Below are 20,261 nucleotides of genomic sequence, written 5' to 3'. Positions count from 1 at the left end.
ACAGGGTACAGACCAGATGCATGGGAGGTGAGAGGATTCATCAGAGACAGAGAGGGGAACAGAACAGGCAGATTGAAATTCACTGCTGAGGGGAGAAGCAGGCGTGACAGGAGAGGCCTGCTCGCCATGTAGGACCCTCGCTGGCTGGCTGGGATCGAACCAGGGCTGCAGAGGCTGCGGACAGCTTTACAGTGTGGCGCTCAACCGCCTGTGCCACCAGGGGAGGCCCCCCCACGTGTTCTTAAGATCCAAATTTCACAGATGCAACAATTTCTCTCTACAAAGCTAATTAAGTCAGTCATCTCTCCATCCTTTCCTTAACCCTTTCACTCCTTAACCCTTGTATGTGCTTAATACAAGCAGCACATTTAAATTCCTTTTAATCTGTCCTTTGCTGTCCATACTCATCTTCAGTAATCTAGTAAAGGTAAAATTATCTCACTTGAATTATTAAAGATACAAGTTACCTGGTTGCCTATTTTGCCCTCATCATTACACTGCACATTTCACACAATAGCCAAAGAATCTACACAAAATGCAAACCTAATCAAGTTGCTTTCATTAATAAATTATTTTAATGACTATTGTTCTTAGGATATATATAAAAATGCAACATTGCTTTCAATGGCTTGGTCTTAGCTTATTTTTCCAGACACATCTTTCATCATCCATCCCATATAGCTACCATTCTCTTCCATCTTAACACTTTCTCTGTTTCATTAAGGTAGTGTATTTTTCCCTGGTGTTTGCACATCTTGCACACCTCTCACTGTCCTTTCTTCTCTGCGAAGCTAACCTTTCCATGTTTTGTAAGCTTCCATATCCCCCCGTATTTTCTCATTTTGTTTATTTCTGGCTGCATTTTCATTCCAATTACATGAACTTCAAGCTGAACTTCAAGCTCTGCAAAAACAGGTCTTATTTTACTTTGATGACTAGTTTGTCTCCAACAGCTTTCACAGTGCCTGAAAAAAATAGGCACTTGGTGATCATTTAGTGATTGAATGAACACATGAGTAATCTACTACATTGAGAGTTAAATAGGGTCTTATGGGTTTATCTGAAAGCTTTGCTTTCCAATTAACATCCAGAACAGTTTGTTAATAATTTCAGATTTTGCTCCATTTTGCCTAAGTGCTTATTTGGAAATGGAATGTATATTTACATAATCATTTCTTCCCTTTCTCCCAAATGCCCAAGACCTTATATATTTTTTTCAATTATGCAGAGTAAAACTATGACCTATGGTAAAGAATTTGTATGGCAACAAAAGAACTAAAAAGCTCAAAAAACAGGAAAAAAAATTGTATATAAAATATTGTCAAATTACCTGATATTTATTGGGAGCCTAACACACAGTACATAGCATTTAGTAATGTTGACTTTCTTAATACAAGGGTTAACTTTTTAGAATTGTTTCAACCCGATGTCCCTGGAAGGAGGTTGTTGATAGTGGTGCATATACTGTTCTGTTTACAGAATCAAGTTTAAGCATTGACTTTAAAGTTTTTGGTTCTAAAAGGACATAAAAACATTGATTCAAAGAAGACTTGTACCCCTATGTTTATTGCAGCACTATTTATAATAGGTAAAACCTGGAAACAACCCAAATGCCCAAAAATTGATGACTGGATCAAGAAGATGTAGTACATATACACAATGGGATACTACTCAGCAATCAAAAAAGATAAACTCATGCCATTCACAGCAACATGAATGGAGCTAGAAGGAATTATGCTCAGTGAAAAATAAGTCAGAAGGGAAAAGAAAAATATTGATGGTTTTGCTTATAGGAGCAATATAGGGGAAACAAAAAAGACATCAGGGCATCAGGGAAAAAAATAATAGGTGGAGGAAGGAGAGGGATCAGAGGAAGGGAGGAAGGAGCACAGGGGACTATGGTGATGGTGCACGGGTACACTGGCGAAGGAAATTCTGTGGGGACTACACCTGAAGAAGGGGGGAAGCAAACATTGTTTAAAAATGAACACTTATGTAGAACATATATAAATAAAAAGAAAATTTAAAATAAAAAAATAAAGTTTTTGGTTCTAATATTCATAAAATAAGTTTTTTATGTGATTTCCACTACAGAATTTCAAATTGTGGGTGGGATAGAGTGTTTGGGGTGTTGTGATTCTTAAAAATGTTTAGGAAGCATATTTAAGATGCTAAGTTTTCTTAGCATCTTTCTGGGGAGGAGGAGTGATTGGAAATAGAGTTAGTCATGGCCAGAACTGGGATCTAGCCATAGTAGGCAGCCACAAGAGGTGGGTTTCTCTGAGAATCAGAGGAAAGATTTTGCTAGTATACGGAGCCTTAGGTCAGCACTGAAATACCAAGTTGGGCCTTAACTCTCAGTTGATCTTAGGACACTTAAAGGAAACTGAAATGGCCATTAGTTATTGGAACCCCTTGGCTATTAACATAAACACAACCAAATCCTCTCTGCTGGAGTTGTTGCTTAAGTTACACTAACTGGAATGCCACATAGTAAGATAAGAAAATTAGATCACAATCAAAAGTTACAAAGAAAAGACCAAAGTTAACATTATTACTTGAAGTTTTCAGAAACAATAAATAACAGATTTAGAACCAAGATTTTTGTAAAGATTTATAAAAAAGAATTTTGAGCAAATATGTGATATGTACGAAATAATTTCATCACAAAAACAACCAATCAAAAGCTACAAACCCATATCTTTGAGGGGAAAGGGAAACACAAAAATGGAAATGTAACTATTGAGATAAAAGTTTAATCAGTGCTAAACATTAAATACATCTGAAGAGAGAATTAATGATGATATATCTTAAAATATTATATAGAATGTACTACAAAGAGACAAGGATATGAGAAATATAAAGAGATTAATGGGACAGAAAGATAAGGTTAACATAGACAAAGCCAGTGTTTCAAAATAATAGAAAAGAGAGGCAACTTTAAAGACATAAAGGCTGTGATTCCTTATATCTAATAGTAGAATGAATTTTGAAAGTATCAGAAATCAAAATATTTTCAAGTAGGCCAAATGAAAATAAAATAAGATTACATGCAAAAAAACAAAGCAACATATTGGAATGACAATGGTCTAATCTTTTCAAGTTATTGAAAGAGAATTATATTTCCAACAAAAAACTGTCTTTCAAGAATGTGTCAATAAAGATACGCTAAGATTAACAAAAACTGAGTGGCTTTAGTTTTAAGCAATTTACACATGTCGACCTCTAGTAACAAGAAAAATTAACCCAGAAGCATGGTCTGAAATGCAAATAGAAATGATCAAATAAAATGGTGTGTGTGTGTATGTGTGTATAAGTGTGTGTGCAAAAATTGACTACAGGCTTTAGAAATAAAAATACTGAATTTAGGGGTCTAAAGAAAGGACAAAATTAAAACCCTGCACACATTAGCATATAAGTTTAGGAAAGAATACAATTAAATTGTTCTAAGGTTTTTATATTTGGGGAGGAGGAGTTCAGATGATTAAGTCTGATTTCTGATAGTGATTTGCAAAGTTATTCCTATATCATTCTTTCTGAAAATAATTCAAAGTGTTCAATACTGAGTGTCTGAAAAGACAATGGAAAGTCATAGATTAATTTTTGGAAAAATGTTTCCAACTAGAGAGGAAAAGAAAGCCATTATATTACCAAAGCTGCAAATCCATAATCAGAATATAGTAAAATGAATGAATGAATGAATAAATGAATGAATACTAGGGATAAGAGTTTAGGCACCAAAGAGGGTTTGGGTACCCTGAAAATCACAATGCAGATGATGCTGGTAGCACTGTTAATGGAACGCTGAGCTCAAAACACTTATGAGATAATAAGACACAAAGGCACTGAGCAGGCATTAATGTGTTAATTCTGTAAAATATGTACCATATAGCTACCATTAGAAGGCTCTCTTTTCAGTGTTGTACACTCCTTCTGGAGTTGCAGAAGCAATGCAAAAAACAAATAAACAAAACCAAACCCAGATATGTAGAGATTTAGATCTTGAGACAATCAATCAGATTTTAAAACAGCCTCACTTAACATGTTTAAGAGAATAAAAATCACAAGCTTACAAATACGGGAAATAGGAAATCATGAAAAATAACATAGCAAATGCAAAAAATAACCAAACAACATCAAAGAATGAAAAATAAGAAAAATTTAAAAACAATGGAGAAGGTAAATATATGAAAAGAGTCTCCAAATCGTATTGATATATCATTGGGGAGATGGGAATTAAAGCAATAAGCTGCTACCACAAACCATATATCTATTAGGAAGTCTAAAATCTGGAACACCGGGGCCTCCCCGGTGGCACAGCAGTTGAGCGCTGGGTTGCGAAGCTGCCCGCAGCCTCTGCAGCACCAGTTCAATCCCCAGCTGCTCCCCGGCCACCAGAGGAGGGTCCCGCATGGCGCACAGACCTTTCCTTCTCCTGCCGCCCGCTGCTCCCCTCAGCAGTGTACTTCGGTCCTTCTGCCTGCTCTGCTCCCCGCTCTGGCTCTGGTGAATTCTCTCACCCTCCCGCGCTTCTGACTGTACCCAGTGCTTGTATAAATAAATAAATCTTAAAAAAAATAAAAAATAAATAAATAAATAAAATCTGGAACACTGACAAAACCAAATGCTGAGGGAGAATGTGGGGCAACAGGTCTCATTCACTGTTTGTGGGAATGTAAAGTGATACAGCAACTTTTGAAGATATTTTGGCAGTTCCTCATGAAACGAAACATAATTTTACCGTATGATTGAACAATCCTGGTCCTTTGTATTTACCCAAAGGAGTTTAAAATCTATGTGTACACTAAAACCTGCACGCAGATGCTTATAGCAGCTTTGTTCATAAATGCCAAAACAAGGGAAGCAACTAACATATCCATGAGTAACAGTTCAATGGGTAAACAAACTGCACATTCATACCATGGGATATTATTCAGTGCTAAAAAGAAATGAGCTATCAACTCATGAAAAGCTATGAAGGAACTTTCAGAAGCCAATTGTAATGCCAGGAAGGCACAGAGCTGGTTCTCTATGATCTGAGCAGATGGGTAAAGGAGAGTCCTGGAGCCCTTGGTGGCGTTTTTAGTCCTTAATTGAGCTTTTTCATGTAGTGTGGCAACCAGGTACATGGCCAGCAGGGGTACCATGGGCCAGGAGGCTGGCAGACCTCCCAGCCCCTAGGGAATCTTCACTCTTCACTGGGCCCTCTTGCCTTGGTGAATACCAATACTGCAGTCATGGCCCACAAAAGTAAACAATACAACTGAATATAACAATGTAACAAAACCCAGGTGCCTGCCATCAGGCATGCATTCAGGACCACAGGGATCCATCATCAATCCTAAGGGAGGGCAGAAAAGCCTGACAATCATTTACCCTACAGTAATCTGAAAAGGTTAATATCACATGATTCCAACCCTATGACTTTCTGTAAAAAGCAAAACATGGAGAAAATGGAAAGATCAGTGGTAGCTGGGGTGGGGGGTGGCTTGTGGGGGACCAGAAATAAATGGAAAGAGCACAGAGTATTTTTAGGGTGGTGAAAATAATTTGTGTAATATTATAATGGTGACTATATGTCCAAATATGGATACATTTGCCCAAACTTACAGAAAGTACAAAAAAAATGAAGTCTAAGATAAATCATAGAATTTGGGAAATTATCATATACAATATAGGTTGATCCTTGGTTAAAAAAATGTGTGATCTGGAAAGTGATATTGAAAATCAAGGAGTTTATGCATGTGTGTGAGCTGGGAGTATATGGGAAATAGCTGCACCTTCCTCTCAATTTCATTGAAAACCCAAAGCTGCTCTAGAAAAGAGTCTTCTAAAAAAGGGTGATCTTCTCTATCTATCTATCTATCTATCTATCTATCTATCTATATGTAGGGCACATAAAAGGTATGGAAGAATATACACCAAACTTTTAACATTGATTTGAGTGTGGGTTTGGAGGCAGGAGAAAGAGGAAGAGATTAAATTTTATAGATATAGCCATGGATACAGTTGGCAATGATTGGCTACAAGGAAGAAGGGACAAACTGATGAACTAAAAAAGAAGTTACAATAAATTATCCAGAGAGACAAAATGATGGAATAAAGCAGACTATATGTGAAGGAGACTATAATGATGCCTATCTTATGTTTAATCATAGGACATTAAGAAGAAAGTAAAAGAACAATGGATTCAAGTCTTAATAAGAAAAAGCCTGAGAATTTTTCAAATATGAGGAGAGAGAACAAACAACAAATTCAAGAAGCCCAATAAATCCCAGCAGATAATTTTTTAATTCACACTTAAAAGATTCATAATGAAATATGTAAAAAAAAAAGGGGGGGGAGAAAATAATACTAATATCCAAAGTAATGGGAAGGAAATCAATCAAGTTTTCAATAGTAAAAATAAAGGTGAAAAAGGGCCTCCCTGGTGGCGCAAGGGGTTAAGCACCACACTATGAAGCTATCCACAGCCTCTGCAGCACGAGTTTGGTCCTGGGCTGGCCAAGGAGCAACCAACATGGTACAGCAGACCTCTCCTGTCTCGCCCGTTGCTCCCCTCAGCAGTGTATTTCAGTCAATCTGCTTGTTCTGTTCCCCGTTCTGTCTCTGGTGAATTGTCTCACCCCTCCAACCTGTACCCCATTTCTTGTATGTATAAATAAATAAATCTTTAAAAAATAAATAAATATTGCTGCAAATGGCATGAGTTTATCTTTTCTGATTGCTGAGTAATGTCCCATTGTGTAATGTACCACATCATCTTGATCCAGTCATCTATTTTGGGGCATTTGGGTTGTTTCCATAGCTTACATATTGTAAATAGTCAACAGGCACCTATAAACCAGAGACACACTACAGGGGGAGAAAAGGGAGTAGGATCAAAACAAGGGTGGTGAGGGCCTCCCCGGTGGCGCAGCGGTTGAGCGCTGGATTGCGAAGCTGCCCACAGCCTATGCAGTGCTGGTTCGATCCCCGGCTGCTCCCCGGCCACCAGAGGAGGGTCCCACATGGTGCGCAGACCTCTCCTGACGCCCGCTGCTCCCCTCAGCAGTCTACTTCGGTCCTTCTGCCTGCTCTGCTCCCCGCTCTGGCTCTAGTGAATTCTCTCACCCTCCCATGCTTCTCACTGTACCCAGTGCTTGTATAAATAAATAAATAAATCTAAAAAAGATAAAAACCATAAAAGTTTAAAAACAAACAAACAAACAAAAAAAAAGCAAGGGTGGTGGGAAATTTAGGGGGACTATAACCAAGATGAAAATGCATACATTGGACAAAAATGAAAAATGATGCAAAAATATAAAATTTAAAAAATAAAATAAAGATGGGCCTCCCCGGTGGCGCAGCAGTTGAACGTTGGGTTGCGAAGCTGCCCGCAGCCTCTGCAGTGCCAGTTCGATCCCTGGCTGCTCCCCGGCCACCGGAGGAGGGTCCCACATGGCGTGCAGACCTCTCCTGCCGTCCACTGCTCCCCTCAGCAGTGTACTTCGGTCCTTCTGCCTGCTCTGCTCCCTGCTCTGGCTCTGGTGAATTCTCTCACCCTCCCGCCCTTCTGACTGTACCCAGTGCTTGTATAAATAAATAAATACATGTTAAAAAAAAAGCCTTAAAAATAAAATAAAATAAAATAAAATAAAATAAAATAAAATAAAATAAAATAAAATAAAATAAAGATGAGAAAGTTGTCACCAGCAGATTTTCACTAGATGAAATTCTCAAGAATGAAATTCAGGCACAAAGAAAGTGATCTTGGATGGAAGGTATGAGATACAGAAAGTAATGAAGAGCAAAGAAATTGGTAAATATATGTGAAAATTTAAATGAATGACTACTCTACTAAAAAAAAATTAAAATACTGACAGTAATATATTAAGTGGAAAGTAAAGGAGCTAAATAGCATTAAAGTAATAATTAAGGAACCCGAGTTCTATGGTAAACATTTCTAAACTGGTGGACATAAAAACAATAAAATTATAAAAATAAACTTTACAAATTGAAAAATTAAGGAAAGACAATACAGTTGCCACAAATAAAAAGTAGACCACACAATAGAAAAAAAATAAACTATCGATCCTTTCATTCATATATTATATTCCATAGAGATAAACTAAATTCCCTAAAGATGAAGTCTGACAAATAAATAACAAAAAATAACCATATGATATTAAAAATAATAAAAATACTTTTATAGAAAGATTTAAAAAGGTAAAGCATGCAAATTCTAACTAAAAGAAATTTAGTCCAGTCATAAAAATATGAAAAAAATTAAGTCTAAGTATTAGTACAAAAAAAGAGATGAGGTAATAAAAGGTTTAATTCATAAGGAAGATATAACAATTCTAATTTTTTATACCCAAAATATGATATCAAAATATAATCTATGAATAATAGCACATATTTTTTCCTAATCCTTATGTCTTTTGTTTGTTTTCATATCTATTTGCATTAACTAAAATATCTAGTGGAAAGTTTTATAAAAAATAATAACAAACAGGGCCTCCTCGGTGGCACAGCAGTTGAGCGCTGGGTTGCGAAGCTGCCCGCAGCCTCTGCAGAGCCGGTTCGATCCCTGGCTACTCCCCGGCCTGCAGAGGAGAGTCCCACATGGCATGCAGACCTCTCCCTGCAGCACCCACTGCTCCCCTCAGCAGTGTACTTCGGTCCTTCTGCCTGTTCTGCTCCCTGCTCTGACTCTGGTGAATTTGCTCACCCTCCTGCGCTTCTGACTGTACCCAGTGCTTGAATAAATAAATAAATAAATAAATAAATCTTAAAAAAAAATAATAACAAACATCTTTGACTCTGGGTTAAAAACAGGAGATATTTTAAAATGTCATTATCGAATACATCTATCCTGAGCACAAACAACCACACAGAAAATGAGCTTTTGGAACCCAGTTGTGTTGAAGTTGGGAGCTGTCTGATAAGAAACATAGCTAATGTTTGAAAATCCTTAGGGGGGGATTGTGGCAACATGGCAGTGAGGAAACACTGCAAGTAAGATCTCCCATTTAAAAAAAGTTAATAGGGAGGAACAGTGGCAGGTCCCAGTGAGAACTGGGACACGGAGGATAAACGGGCAACTCCAGCAAACTGCCCAAAGAAGAAAGTTGCCATAAAAGAGGACTAGAAGGGAGGAAAGCTCAGAACCCTGCTACCCTCCCCCACCCACAAAGTCGGCACTCTCCGACCAACAGAAAGGAGGAAAAAAACAAAAAAACTAAAACAACCAATAAGAACAAACTATGCATCAAGTGGGACTGTGAGTGGAAAGGAACTATTTCAGCCACCACACCCCATGAACTGGAGCTGTGGAGAACCCTGCAGGAATCACCGCAGAGGTGAGCGAACAACTACAGGTGCCATTAGAGAAAAACAAAGAGTCCCGGAGACCTATAAACAGCCCCAGGCCAGCCAGTAAGCTTGTGCAGAAAAGCAGCATGCTTGAAAAGGATACACGGATCATGGCTGCCCAGGTCTCCGCTCCCGCAACCTAGGCTTGCGGGGAGACGCGCGGGGGGCCTCACTGAGGTGAATGTCCCTCACTCAGTAATCAAAAACCAGGCACCTGGACACAGGAGTGGGGTGCAAAAGGCGCCATTTCTGCGGACACTGACTGGGCTACAGCCCACGTCCTGGCCCTGAGGGCTTTGGAACTGAGACCTGGGGCACGAAATTCAGGGTGTGGGTTCCCCACAATGGTGGGGCACAAGGCAGACACAGCACCCCAAAGCCGTTGAGGCTTTCCCCACCACTCCCACTCTGTTGCCCTGTCCCACGGGGTAAAAAAAATAGCTCCCAAGGACACTAGGAGAGCTCTCTGGCACCAGTCAAAATCACCAACACTCCATAGAATAGGGACCTTTCTTCAGTAAAGACTGCTGGAAACTAGCAGAAGGCTCCCAGAGGAGTCAGAGGTGAGCTGGGAAGTTCGCCCAAGCCAGGCCCCTTCTGACCAGCAGTCCGAGCCCAGAGAGGGAGAGGGCACCCATGGCCGGGGCAGACCGGGAACGTGGAAAAGTGTGCCTGTCTCCAAATTGCCATTTTAGAATAGGGACCGTTCTTCAATAAAGACTGCTTGAAACTGGCAGAAGGCTCCCGGAGGAGCCAGAGGTAAGCTGGGAAGTTCACCCAGCCCAGGCCAGGCCCCTTCTGGCCAGCAGTCCGAACCCAGAGGGGGAGTGGGCACCCAGGGCTGGGGCAGACTGGGCGCGAGGAAGAGTGTGCCTTTATCCGAATCGCCATTTTAGAATAGGGACCTTTCTTCAGTAAAGACTGCATGAAACCAGTAGAAGGCTCCTGGAGGAGCCAGAGGTGAGCTCAGAAGTTCGCCCAGCCCAGGCCAGGTCCCTTCTGACCAGCAGTTTGAGCCCAGAGTGGGAGCGGGAACCCACGGCTGGGGCAGATCCAGCCTGCTGGAGAGTGTGCCAGTCTCTGAATTGCCATTTTAGAATAGGGACCTTTCTTCAATAAAGACTGCTTGAAACTGGCAGAAGGCTCCCGGAGGAGCCAGAGGTGAGCTGGGAAGTTCGCCCAGGCCAGACCCCTCTGGCCAGCAATCCGAACCCAGAGGGAGAGCAAGCACCCAGGGCCAGGGCAGACCGGGCACGTGGAAGAGTGTGCCTGTATTTGAATCGCCATTTTAGAATAGGGACCTTTCTTCAATAAAGACTGCTTGAATCTGGCAGAAGGCTCCCCGTGGAGCCAGAGGGAGAAGGTTCCCTGCACAGTCAGAGGTGAGCTGAAGGCCCCCACAAGCCCAGTCCTACCTGGCAGTAACTCGGAGCCCAGAGGAGGATCCAGATATTTGGAACTCAGAGTGCATTCCAGCTGCCCCACCTCCAGGGAAGTCTGTGGGACTTCAAGATGCACATTTGTAACTAAACACAGAAGGAGGAGAGATTCTGCAACAGTGACCATTAACATACTCAAAGTACCACTGCCTCATTAGACTTCTGGCATAACAGTTTTTGACTCGTTTGGATTGCCAGTTTCTGAAACTCCCAAAAAACACACCAAAAAGATGCCAGCCAGTACCAGTGGCACAGTGTCCCAACGCATAAGGCAAATTAGACGACAGGCAGCAGGGAAAAGAAAAACTACAAGCAAAGAGGCAACGCCTCAGAAAAAAGACACACCACAAAAAAAAAACCACCCAGCAGCTTGCAACTATGGTGACTTGGAAGATCTTCTGAGCCTTCCAGAAAAAGAACTTAAAATTGCCATGATGAAAAAACTGATGGAAGTCATTAAGGAAAACAACACTCAGAAGAATGAAATTGAGTCCCTAAAGAGGGAAGTAAAAGAAATGCAGGAGCTCAAAGAATTAAAGGAGGCGCTAAAGAACTCTGGGAAAAGCAATGAAAGCAGAATAGATGAAATGGAAGAACGAATAAGTACTCTTGAAGACAGAGAAATAAAAAGAACCAAAACAGAAAATGAAAGAGAAGTATGAAGGAAAAAGACCAAGGAAAGACTAAGGGAACTATCTGACTCCATGAGGAAAGGAAATATAAGAGTTATAGGAATCCCAGAAGGAGAGGAGAGAGATGTAGGAACAGAGAAAATATTCAAAGAGATAATTGAAGAGAATTTCCCAAATGTGAAGAAGGAGCTGAAAATTAATATACAAGAAGCAAGAAGAACACCAAACTTCCATGACGAAAGGAAAAATACAGCAAAACACATAATAGTAAAGCTCCCAAGAATCCAAGACAAGGGCTTTTCCTCAGCTGTCGCTAAGGTGCTGGGTCCTTCCAAGGAAGCTAAGGCCGCGTTGGGGTGAGACCCTCACTTCATCCGGCGACTAGCACCGCGCCCGGCAGCGTCTGTCCAGCCCTCACCCGCACCATGGCTTCGGTCTCGGAGCTCGCCTGCATCTACTCGGCTCTCATCTTGCACGACGAGATGACGGTCATGGAGGATAAGATCAATGCACTCATTTAAAGCAGCGGGTGTAAATGTTGAACCTTTCTGGCCTGGCTTGTTTGCAAAGGCCCTGGCCAATGTCAACATTGGAAGTCTCATCTGCAATGTAGGGGCTGGTGGGCCTGCCCCAGCTGCAGGGGCTGCCCTGCAGGTGGTCCTGCTCCTTCCACTGCTGCTGCTCCAGCTGAGGAGAAGAAAGTAGAGGCAAAGAAAGAAGAATCTGAGGAGTCTGATGATGACATGGGCTTTGGTCTTTTTGACTAAAGGTCTTTTGTAACACGTTCAATAAAAATTTGAACTCTTAAAAAAAAAAAAAGAATCCAAGACAAGGAAAAAATAATGAAGCTGACAAGAGGGAAGAAACATAACATTCAAAGGAAAACCAATAAGACTGACATCAGACTTCTCTGAAGAAACACTACAGGCAAGGAGAGAGGGGAGGGACATAGTCAACAGACTCCAAGAAAACAGATGCCAACCTAGAATACTCTATCCCGCAAAGCTCTCCTTCTTCTATGAAGAAAGAATAAGGACCTTCCCAGACAAACAGAAACTCTGGAATTTCATTATGACTAAACCCCCACTCCAAAAAATAATACAAGGAGTCCTAAAGCCAGAACCTCAAGGGATGAATAACAACGAAAGAAGGCCAAAAAAAAGTTATTAAAAGAATAAATAAATAAAATCAAAGGAAAGACAAACAGAATGGCAAATACACCACTATCAACAATGGATAGATCAATGAGACAAAAAAGAAGTAAAGACACTAAAGCTCTAAATAAGGATCTAGAGCGCTTGGGCTTAACAGACATCTATAGAACACAAAACCCTAAAAAATCTGAGTACACATTTTTCTCAATCACACATGGATCATTCTCCAGGATCAATCACATACTGGGACCCAAGACAAACATCAACAGATACACCAAGACTGAAATCATACCAAGCATCTTTTCTGACCATGAAGGCATCAAACTAGAAATAAACCATAAAAAGAAGGCAAGGTACTCTCCTACCTCATGGAGATTGAAACCCACACTACTGGAAGACCACTGTACTAATGAGGAGATCAAAGAAGAAATTAAAAAATTCTTTGAATTGAATGACAAGGAGGACACCAATTTCCTAAATGTATGGGATGCAGCAAAAGCAGTAATAAGAGGAAAGTATATAGCAATAGAGGCTCACATCAAGAAACAAGAAAGAACTCAAAGAAAAAAACCTTATTTCAAAGCCCAAAGAACTAGAAAAAGAACAACAACAACAAAAAACCCCAAAACCAGTAGAAGAAAAGAAGTAATAAAAACCAAAGCAAAAATAAATGAAATCAAAACTAAAAAGACAATCCAAAAGATCAATGAAACCAAGAGCTGGTTCTTCAAAAAAATAAATAAAATAGACACACCCCTAGCCAGGCTCACAAAGGAAAAAAGGGAGAAAGCACAAATAAACAGGATCAAAAATGAAAGAGGAGAAATCACAACGGTCACAGCAGAAATCAAAAGAATAATCAGAAACTACTATGAACAGTTATATGGAAACAAGTTCAACAAACTAGAGGAGATGGACAAATTCCTACAACTCTACAATCACCCAAAGCTAGATGAAGAAGAAATAGAACACCTAAACAGACCAATTACAAGCAGCAAAATTGAAATGGTAACCAAAAACCTCCCCAAAAACAAAAGCCCAGGACCTCATGGATTTACAAATGAATTCTACCAAACGTTCAGAAACGAATTAGTACCTATCCTTCACAAACTCTTCCAAAAAATTGAGAAGGAAGGGATAATACCAAACATGTTCTATAAAGCCAACATTACACTAATACCAAAACCGAACAAGGACAACACAAAAAAAGAAAACTACAGGCCAATCTCCCTAATGAACACTGATGCAAAAATCCTCAATAAAATTTTAGCTATCAGAATCCAACAATGTATCCATAAGATAATTCACCACGATCAAGTAGGATTCATTCCAGGGACACAAGGATGGTTTAACATCCGAAAATCAATCAACGTTATCCAACACATCAACAAAAAGAAATACAAAAAACATATGATAATATCAATAGATGCTGAGTAAACTTTCGACAAAGCGCAACACCCATTCATGATAAAAGCCCTTGAAATTCTTGGGATACAAGGAACATATCTCAACATCTTAAAGGCCATATATAACAAGCCAACAGCCAGTATCATTCTCAATGGTGAAAAGCTGAAAGCATTTCCATTAAGATCTGGAACAAGACAAGGATGTCCACTCTCACCACTGCTTTTCAATATAATACTGGAAGTCCTAGCCAGAGCAATAAGACAAGAGAAAGACATAAAAGGAATCCAAATAGGAAAAGAAGAAGTCAAACTATCACTATTTGCAGATGATATGATAATATACATAGAGAACCCCAAAAACTCCACAGAAAAACTAATTCAACTCATCAATCAGTTCAGTAAAGTGGCAGGATACAAAATCAACACGCAAAAGTCAGTAGCCTTCCTGTACACAAACAATAAATCTGAAGAAGAAGAAATCAAAAAAAAATCCATTTTATTATTGAAACAAAAAAATCAAATACTTGGGAATAAATCTAACAAAAGAGGTAAAGGACCTATACAAAGAAAACTATAAAACACTGTTAAAAGAAATAGAAGAAGACACAAAAGAAATGGAAAGACACCACCTGCTCATGGATTGGAAGAATAAACATTATTAAATGGCCATCCTTCCAAAAGTAATATACAGTTTCAATGCTATTCCAATAAAAATTTCAATGACATTCTTTAAAGAAATAGAACAAATATTGATGAAATTCATATGGAATCACCAAAAACCCCAAATAGCCAAAGCTCTCCTGAAAAAAAAAAAGAAGGGAATGGAGGCATCACACTCCCAGACTTCAAACTATACTACAAAGCCATAATCATCAAAACTGCATGGTATTGGAACAAGAACAGACACACAGACCAATGGAATCGAATAGAAAATCCAGAAATAAACCCACAGATTTATGGTCAACTAATCTTTGACAAAGGAGCAAAGACTATGCATTGGAGCAAAGAAAGTTTGTTCAATAAATGGTGCTGGGAAAAGTGGGTCACTACATGCAAAAGAATGAAGCTTGACTACTACCTCACACCATACACAAAAACCAACTCAAAATGGATTAAAGAACTAGACATAAGACCTGAAACCATAAAATACATAGGAGGAAATATAGGCGTAACACTACACGATATGCACATCAAAGACATCTTTACAGACACATCACCCAAAGCAGTGATAGTGAAGGCAAAGATAAACAGCTGGGACTATATCAAATTAAAGAGCTTCTGCACAGCAAAAGAGACAAGAACAAAAACAAAGAGAAACCCCACCAACTGGGAGAACATTTTTACACACAACACTAATGATAAAGGACTGATCACAAAAATTTACAAAGAGCTGATGAGACTCAACAACAAAGAAAATAATCCCGTCAAAAAATGGGCAGAAGAACTAAAAAGGAACTTCTCTGAAGAGGAAATACAAATGGCCAACAGGCATATGAAAAAATGTTCAACATCACTTGTAATCAGGGAAATGCAAATCAAAACTACCATGAGATACCATCTTACACCAGTGAGAATGGCACATATCAAAAAAACTAGCAACAACAAACGTTGGCAAGGATGTGGAGAATAAGGAACTCTCCTGCACTGTTGGTGGGAGTGCAAACTGGTCCAACCACTATGGAGAGCTGTGTGGAGATTTCTGGACCTACTAAACATAGAGCTTCCATATGATCCAGCAATTCCACTCCTAGGTATTTACACAAAGGACACAGAAACATCAATTTCAAAGAACACCTGCACCCCTATGTTTATAGCAGCACTGTTTACAATAGCTAAGCTTTGGAAACAACCCAAATGCCCAAAAATAGATGACTGGATCAAGAAGATGTGGTACATATACAGCATGGAATATTACTCAGCATTCAAAAATGATAAACACATGCAATTTGCAGCAACATGGATGCAGCTGGAAGGGATCATGCTCAGCAAAATAAGCTGGAAAGAAAAAGAAAAATACCGGATGGTCTCACTCCTAGCAGGAATCTAGAAAACTTAAATTAGGGACCAGGAAAAAGAATAACTAAAAGGAAGAAAATATCAAAATCAACCAACAACTATGAACCAGAGACACTCTATGGGAGGTGGGGGGCGTGGAAAGGAGGCTTGGGGTCAAAATAAGGGGGTTGTAATTGTATGGGGAATATAAAAATAAAATTAAAAAAAAAATCCTTACTAATCACTATGAAAAAAAAAATAAAATGTCATTATCAGCTATGAGATTAACTACATGTTTTTGTAACTACCACTGCTTAAGTTAAAGAAGTTTCCCTCTCCTCATTTTATTTAAGTTTTAATCATGACTGGATGTTAAATTTTTAACAAACTCCTTATATCTGTGTGAGGCTCAAATGACTTTTCTCCTTAAATCTGTTACTGAAGTAAATTATAACAACTCATTTTCCAATATTACATTCCTGACATATAACCAACTTAGCCAAGATGTTGGAGCTTTCAATATTGCAGTCAGAAAGTCACAGAGCTGGTTCTCTCTGATCCAAGCAGATGGGTAAAGGAGATTCCTGGAGCCCTTGGTGGCTTTTTCAGGTTTTTATTAAGCTTTTTCATGTAGTGCAGCAACCAGGGACACAGCAGGCAGGGGCCAAGGGGTCAGGCGTTGGGGAAGGGTGTGTGCTAGGAGGCTGGCAGGCCTCTCAGCTCCTGGTGAATCTTCACTCTTTACTGTGCTCTCTTGCCTTCTGCAAGTTTCCCTTGGTGGATATAAATACTGCAGCCATGGCCCACAAGAGTAAACAATACAACTGAATATAACAATGTAACAAACTCCAGGTGTCCACCATCAGGCATACATTCAGGAACCCAGGGATCCATCATTAATCCTAATGGCAAGAGGACAGAAAAGCCTGATAATCATTTACCCTACAAATATATTACTGAATTTGGTTTGCTGATTTTTTTAACAAGTTTTTTTTTTAAAGGTTTTTATTTATTCACACAAGAACCGGGGTACGGGCCAGAGGCACGGGAGGGTGAGAGGGTTCACCAGAGACAGAGCAGGGAACAAAACAGGCAGACTGACGAAACACACTGCTGAGGGGAGCAGCATGTGCCACAGGAGAGGGCTGCTGCGCCATGTGGGACCCTGGCTGGCCTGCCTGGATCGAACCGGCACTGCAGAGGCTGCAGACAGCTTCACAGCACTGTGCTCAATTGCCTGAGCCACCAGGGGAGGCCCCATGCTGATTTTTTTTAAGAAGTCTTATCTTTCTACATATGAGTAGAATTGGACTTTAATTTTCCTTTCTGTCCTTATACTGTTTCTTTAGGTATTAGAATCAAGGTTATCATAATCTGTGACCAAGATGACCTTAATGTTCCCCTCAGTGTAACAAAACTTTAGACAGATTTCTTTCTGATTGAAGGTACTTGATCTCCCTTTTCTTAGAGTATTTACTTTAGAAAACTTGCCATTGCAATTATAATTTTTTTCTTTGCCCCTTGGAGATATAACTCTACAACCCAGGAATGTTCTCCTCTAAAACCTGGGAGTCATCCCTCTGAAATGTAATCATCAAGAAAGATGAGGGGACCCTGGTGTTTACTGCAGCACTGTTCACAGCAGCCAAGATATGAAAACACCTTAAGTGTCCATTGACAGATTAATGGATAAAGAAGATGTGTTATATATACACAATGGAATACTACTCTGCTATTTAAAAATAAAACTTGGAAAATAAAAAGAAACATTACCATTTGGCACAACATGTATGAACCTATAGTATTACCCGAAGTGAAATAAGTTCTAGAAAGACAAACACCATATGACTTTAATGATATGTGGAAAATAAAGAAACAAAATTAATGAACAAACAAAACAAAATAAAAACAAACTCTTAGTTAGATACAGAGAACAAATTGGTGTTTACCAGCACAGAAAGGGGCTGGTGGGTAGGTAAAACAGGTAAAGGGGGTAAATATGGAGTTGTGTATAGAAACTATAATTTTGGTGGCATCATGATGTAGTATATACAGATATAAAATTATCATGTTGTACCCCTGAAATTTAGATAATGTGATAAACCAATGTTACCTTGATAAAAATTTATTTAAAAAATTAAATGAATCTCGAGGTGAAAAAACACAAGATGAGGCCTCTGTCTCCTAGTCTCTGTGAGAGGTTAGCAAACTCAGCCGCTTAATCACCTTAGCTACCTCCCCCTAACGTTCTTTAGTACTTTTCCATGAACTCACTCCTGCATTTAAAAATCCTGCCATCTTTTGTTGGTAGTGGAGTTGAGTTCAATCTCTCTCCTCATCATAATCGTATTAAATAATCTGTTCCTTGGCTCTCTAACTGCTCGTGTGATTTTTTTTTCTACATCACCTAACATGAGTTGGAGAATAGACCCAGTTTTTCTATTTTAGGAAGTGTGTAAGATTAGGACTATTTCTTGAATGTTTATTCAAAGCAGAACTCACTAAAACAGTCATGTGGGACTGGAATTGCTATGTACCAAATGTTTTGATTAATGACTCAATTTTTTCATAATATCATTTTATTTTTGATCTCTGCACATTAATAGTGAAGATTTATTCCTCATTTCTGAAAATTCCTTTCTTATGCTTTTATCTTTTTATAAAATCAGTTCTGAGTTATGATTTTCGATTTTATTTATCTTCTACATATCAGTAAAATCATAGTATTTTTCTTTCTCTAACTTATCCCTTCGTTATAAGCAGATTGTATATTCGTTTTCTATTTCATTTTTTCCTGACATTTTTTTCCTCCCTTTTGTGACCTTAAAGTTTATTTTATTATTATTTTTCCAATTGTTAGCATTAGTGGGTCAATGACAAATGAAAATTGTCTATAACCCATTTTAAAAATTTACAGATCTATTTGTATAATCTGGAACAAGACAAAAATAAACATTTTTATCACTTCTATTCAACATTGTACTGGAAATCACAATAAGTATAAAATGAAAGGTGCAAGGATTTGAAAGGGAAAGATAAATTTGTTATTATTCACAGATATTATTGTTGTTCATGGAGAAATTCTAAAAGAATTAATGGAAAAGGCATGAGAATTACTAAGAGAATATGGTAAGACAACTAGATACAAATATATATATAATTTAATTTAGCTTTTATGTAGCAGGAACCAATTATTACAAAATTGAATGTTAAAAATATAAGTTTTAATAGCATTCAAACATTTAATTGGCAAAAGAATTCTAGAATACATAAAAGTGCTCCTACACATTATTTGGAACAAAGTAGACAATACACAGCAAAGTATGTAAAAGAGCAGAATAAGCATTTAGCTAAAGAGAAAATTTAAGTGGCTAGCAAGCATATGAAAACATGCTTACTCCTTTAACGACAATCATCATTTTTCAATAGCAATCACATTTTAAAACTATAGTGAGATACCACTGCATAATCTCCAGATTGATAAAAATTTTCAAGAAGTACTAATAACTATACACAAATGAAAATAAACTGCGTAATTGGAGCTACATACAAAAATTATGGATGAATTTTAGAAACAAATTTGAGAGAAAGAAGAAAGTTTTAAAAGAAAGTCATGCACCATCGTAACATTTACATGAAATTCCAACAGAGTAAAACTAAACTCTATTTTGCACATATATATACAACTGATAAATCAAAATTATACATTTTGGATAAGGATTATGTCTAAAATAGAGAAAGGAATTATGATCAGGATAAAATAGATACATTTCCAGGAGTTGCTGATTATGGTTTTTAATTTAAGTGGTACATAGGTATTTGCTTTAACTTTTTAATTAAATTATATGGTAATGTTTGCATTTTTCCATTTGTGGTAAACTTCATATTTTCCAAATTGATTTAAAGAAGATATTATACAATTAGGCTTTGGTAAGTATATAAAGTTTTAAGTATAACCACTAAATGAATGGAAATAAAGTGCAAAAGTGTCAAGTTAATTGAAATGCAAAAAATTGTCCTGGAAATAAAACCAGAGAAAGCAAACTTAATCAATTAAAAAAAGATGTTTAAGAAAATAAACAGAGGAAAACAGAAGAATAATTTTTTTCTTAGTATAGCAGTATCTCTTATTTAGACATATTTTATTTATTCAGAGAAACCTCCATACTGTTTTTTGTTTGTTTTTTTTTTTACCTTAGGTGCTAGACCAGTCTACATGCCCACCAAAAATGTAAGAAGTCCCTTTTCCTCCACATTCTTTTTTTTTAAGATTTATTT

At 38.3% G+C, this 20,261-nt stretch overlaps 1 pseudogene; it reads left to right on the top strand.

The window, feature by feature from the left end:
- The first annotated feature begins 11,772 nt into the window (after window positions 1–11,772).
- Window positions 11,773–12,236, top strand: LOC119240056 (60S acidic ribosomal protein P1-like; annotated as a pseudogene).
- Window positions 12,237–20,261: the final 8,025 nt, after the last annotated feature.

Source organism: Talpa occidentalis, unplaced genomic scaffold (genome assembly GCF_014898055.3).
Source record: "Talpa occidentalis isolate TD23 unplaced genomic scaffold, MPIMG_talOcc4v2.1 talOcc4.12, whole genome shotgun sequence".
NCBI lineage: Eukaryota > Metazoa > Chordata > Mammalia > Eulipotyphla > Talpidae > Talpa > Talpa occidentalis.
Note: the sequence above shows the minus strand (reverse complement) of the source record. Positions and strands in the feature narration are given on the sequence as shown.